At 35.3% G+C, this 5,308-nt stretch overlaps 1 non-coding gene across 1 annotated transcript; it reads left to right on the forward strand.

Moving 5' to 3' along the window:
* The first annotated feature begins 4,989 nt into the window (after positions 1–4,989).
* On the forward strand, positions 4,990–5,061 carry TRNAC-ACA (transfer RNA cysteine (anticodon ACA)). The gene has a single exon. It is a non-coding gene; the product is annotated as a tRNA-Cys (tRNA).
* The last annotated feature ends 247 nt before the right edge of the window (positions 5,062–5,308 follow it).

A 5,308-nucleotide genomic window follows, 5' to 3' on the forward strand; every position in this document is an offset into this window, starting at 1 on the left:
GGGAGCCATAGAGGAGAACTAAGAAGTTTAAAGATTGTCCCAAAGGGATCTATTTAGACATCAAATAGCTTTTACAAAACCACACATTTTGATGAGTTAACTGTAAGTTCATCAGAAACACATGGGTTTATTTTCCTATAAAATTCACATGGACATAAAATATCTCCCCAGCCTCCCTCTTTCAGTGAAGGGTGGGCAGCGGGGAGTGGGAGGGGCACTAAAAGAAGACATGACATTTAGTTCTCCTCCTTTACCATTTATCAGGCTTGGACATAAAAAGTCTGTGAACATGGACTTTGAAAATTCAACCAAAATACCTTTTAATTTAAAAAAACAATCTCTCACAATTAATTTATAAAACAAAAAAATCTGTGTACTTGCCAAAATGAAACATCCCCCTTAGGACCAGCTACGCTTATGGGAGTTCATGAAAGAGAAGCCATCAAGGCCATCTTCATAGTGACACAAATGATATGATTTCCAGAAACTGAATACTGTCTATTGAAAATAACAGGCAGTTAACAGAATTTCCATCAATATTTGCCACTTCTGATTACCTATAATTCTTTCCATTAATGACAAAATGGAAGAAAATGGAAACATACATATGTTAATAATAAAATTATAGAAAACAAGCATGATGGAGTTTGTGAATTTACATTTGGGGAGTTTTTAAGATGTGGCCAGCAGCTCCTCAGGAGTTTATTCTGACAAGTTTAATTTGCATGTTTTAAAATGAGCATTGTCAAGGTTGGCAGAGCTAAATTATACCCAACTTACCCTTTCCCTAGCCCCAGGCTGTTTGTTCTCCTATACCCTAAAAATACCAAGGAAATAGTTATTAAATTTTTCTGTACATACAGAAGATTCTTCAAGAGATCCATTAAATTTGAATTGTAAATGTCTTTGTAAACTGCCTACTGGACACTTTCATCTGGATGTTCAGGGTACCAGACCTAAATTGACCTTCAAACTGTCAGCAACTCATGAGACTGCTTTCTAGAAACTATAACTTTTCTGCCATTGAGATGAAAAACCTTTGATGCTTTTTTTTTTTCTCCACATCTGATTAGCTATCAGCCTTGTTAGCTTTTCCTTCTACATTTTTCTCAGATCTGCCCTCTGTTTCCTTTTACTTGGCGACCTTCCTAATCCAGGTCTCATTACCTCACTTTAAATTAATGAAACAGCCTTTCATTTTTGTCTCCTAGCTGCAGGAAGCATCTGACACCTCACTTCCTGATCAAACTTGCTCAACAGCCAATTTAATCATATTTTATTCTTCTCTCCAATAAAAATAACACTTTAGATTTGTGGAGTGCTTCATAATCCACAAAGCATTTTCACATTAATTAATTTGTTTGATCTTCATACCAAGGCTGGAGGTTGGCAGAAAAGGTATTCACATTTCCATTTTGTAAACCAGGAAACTAAAACTTGGAGAGGGAGTGACTTGCCTGAAACTATGTGCATAGCTACTACCTGAGGCCAAGAATCTAAATCAAATCTTTTGATTCCTAGCCTGGAGCAATTTCCATTACCTTCTGTGTAGGATCAGTGCAAGTTGCCTCAATGTTGAAATTTCTGAAGTGCACTCAAGACCTTTTATAATCTAGTCTAAATTTACATTTATTACTTCATCTTTCATGACTATCCCATAGAAATCTTCTGATCCAACCACATTTATTTACCTATTGTCCGCGAACTTGCTGGGTACTTTTGACTAATACTGTGACCTTCTAATGAGAGTTTCCACTCATTCAAAGTCTAGCATAATTTAGTTGACTTTATCCATGAATCTTTCTACAACCAACCCATTAATAACTTTTCACGTTTAAGCTGTGTCATTTTTAAATACTTAACTATATATAACCATGTCCCTTCTTAAATTGTTGCTTTTTTGTACTCTCATTTAACTTCACACATCTTTGTGTGATCTACCCATATAGATTACAATCTTCTTGATAGCAGAAGCTATGTCTACCTTTGTATCTCCTTAAGAACTTAATAAATGCAATATTAAAATGTTCAAATATTTTTAACTGAATTCATTTTGATTGAGTTTTGTTAGTAGATGGTTTTTAAATTTGGAATTTCCATTCTGGCATTAAAATAGGTCTCCATATTCAGATATCCTAACAACCCTCTCTTAAATGCTGTCGACTTGACATATTCTTTTACATTTTATTTTAAATACTATATATATTATTAATCATCATTAAATGAGGAGTTTAAAATAAAGTAACTTATTTCTTGGTCTCTTTTAGAAACCAAATTTTCTTGTGACATTATGTTCTAATTAGGTTTTACACAGAGATAGTGTTCACTGACTCCTGTTAGAAAACCACTTGTAACAACTTCTATAGGGGAAATGTGTCACTAATCAATAGTAATTATTAAATATATTATAAAGTTTTGATGGTACACCAAATGAAGAGGACATAAGCCTGCATTTTTATCTCTTTGCATATTTTTAATCATTTTAGGATCATTTTTAACACAAGCATAAAGTTCAGCATTTCAATTTACTATTCAGGATAATTTTCTTCTCCTATTGTTTAGAAATACAAATAACAAAATTTTCAAGGCTTTCTCTACTTATTAAAATGCATCTTCTGAAAAGTTAATCATATTTATCCTGCTTATTTGCACCGATTCAGTCCTTAGCACCTTTTCAAAGCTCTGCCATCAATTGTCAACCTAAAATAACACTTATTTTACATAACATTCTCTCATCTACCTTCTTGTATATAGGGAGTATAGGGATATGTTTATAATAACTATAACATCCTTGTGCACTAATACTGTCATCTGTGTCATTTCTGGGTCTATTTCTACTGACTAATATTTCTCACATTTCTTTGCATGCCTGGTAATTTTTTTTTTTTCTTGCATGCCTGACATTGTGAATTTTACATTATTGGGTGGTGGAGATATTTATGTTCCTTTAATATTTTAAGGTTTTGTTCTGGGATGCAGTTATTTGAAATTCAGTTCTTTTGAGGCTTGTTTTGAAGTTATATTAGGCAGGTCCACACAGCTTGGTCTGACCTTTCCACCCTGATCTGGTGGGAACACAAACTCTTCCTAATCCTCTAGGTGCTCCAAAGATTGCTCCGCTTGTTCTTTTCCATGTTCCCCCAACCCCACCCCGGAGTCTTGGTAGTTTCTTCATATGCATGTGGTGATCAACACTCAATTGGACACGAGAAGTGGAACCATCTCCAGCTCTCTAGAGTTCTCTTTCTGCAGTTGGCTTATCTCCAGCACTCTACTTTTGAATTCTAGCTACCTTGGCCTTCCTGAACTCTCAGCTCTTATCTTCTCAGTTCTGCTTGGCTCTGTTTGGATTCCTCTTTCCTTCATTGCAGCATGGAGATGTTTTCTAGGCAGAAACTGAGGCAACTGAGGGTCTCACCTGTGTTTCCCTTCATGCAAGGATCACTGTCCTAAACTATGTTTCATGTCTGAAAGCCATTGTTTCACCTATTTTGTCTGCTTTCTTTAGTTGTTTAAGTTAGGAGAATAAACCCAATCTCTCTTAGTCCCATTATGACTAGAAGCAATAGCTCGTTGGTGGCATTAATGAAAGTTAAAGATTGCTTTAGAAGTCAGAGTCCAAGTGAGTCTTTCTTCTTTGGAATATGTTTTTTAAAAAAAGAAACCTAACCAATAGAGATGAAAATTTATTCTTTCTAAAATAAGCCCTTCAGAAATGGTATTTAGTTCAAAGTAGAAAAAGTAAAATATGTCGTCTTCTACGTATAAATTAAAAACCTTTAATTTATACATGTATGAGGAGATAATTCAACATTTAAAATGTAATTTACCTAACCTCTTTCAAAGTCACTTTAATTTCTTAAAGGTCACAAAAAACATTGCTGATGTACTATTCAAATATAAAGTATTTGTCCATTTGTGTTATTTGGTAGCAAAAATAAACAAAAAATATTGTGATTGGCTACGGAAGTCTGTTCATAGAAAAAAGAGAGAGAAAGAGAATGGGGAAAGAACAAGAAAGGAATGAAATAAACAGACAAACTGGCCTGAGCAAGCTGGTATATTTTTTTCTTACATGCCCCACTTTGTATTGGTAAGACCAGATAATGAGTAGCGCTTTTTCTTTGTAACAATTCATTAATCAGAGAAATGATCCTTGCTAGTGTTTAGATGTTTTACTTAATTTGGTACCTCTGGCCTGCTGCCCCACTAGTGCCAAAATTATTATTTCTCACCCAGCAGGTGATAAATAACAACTTCAGTGGTGATTAATACCATGAATCCTTCAACCTGACTAATGCAAAAAACTTGAGACCTACAGAACAAGTGGGTGATAATTGTTGTGAGAACTGTTGAAGCTCTGCTCAGCTTGTGAGGAAAGAAATCCATAGGAAATGATGCGTTTGCTAGCAGTCCAGCTGATCCTAAGAGGCTTCATTAAGCCATCTCAGCGACATTCGCCATTTGAATACCAGGGCTGGATTTTCTCCCAAACGACACTAAGTTTTAAGTATCTTCAGAGAAAAGAAGCCACTAACTCATTTTTGCATACATTTAAATATTTATTGAATAAATGGATAAATGAATAATAAATGAGAAAATAGAATTCTTGCCCAAGTACTCACCATAGTAATATGAGTCATTTGAGAGCTGCATATGGTTATCTCTGCTTTTCAAGATGCTATCTATGGTTATCTCTTGTCATTTCTCTAATAATGCAATTGTGCCCAATGTAGTTTTGCTAAAACCCATAGCAAAATTAACATTCTCTGCTGGCAAAAGGAAAACTGTTAGTAATGGCCAGTAACTAAAGCTGCATGGGGCCATCAACTTGATTATTATCATTTAGCACTGAATACCAAGGTAGTCTACTAGTCACCCTCAATTAAGCAGATAGTAAGGGGAATATGTATTGTTTGAAAAGCTTTCCAGGATATTCCTTGTCTCCAAATTGAGAAACTTCTTTAAATGAAACCATATATTTGGGCTTCCCTGGTAGCTCAGACGGTAAAGTGTCTGCCTACAATGCAGGAGACCTGGGTTCAATCCCCAGGTCGGGAAGATCCCCTGGAGAGGGAAATGGCAACCCACTCTAGTACTTTTGCCTGGAAAACTCCATGGATGGAGGAGCCTGGTAGGCTACAGTCCATGGGATTGCAAAGAGTCGGACACAACTGAGCAACTTCACTGGTTCACTGATATATCTTAAGTCACAAGTCTATGGATTCATAATGGTGTCGATCTGTTGAACATGGTCTAAAAATATATTTGTTTGGCAGGCATGTTGTTTTAATTTTTTTATGTTATT

This window comes from Bos taurus, chromosome 2 (assembly GCF_002263795.3).
Source record: "Bos taurus isolate L1 Dominette 01449 registration number 42190680 breed Hereford chromosome 2, ARS-UCD2.0, whole genome shotgun sequence".
Taxonomy (NCBI): domain Eukaryota; kingdom Metazoa; phylum Chordata; class Mammalia; order Artiodactyla; family Bovidae; genus Bos; species Bos taurus.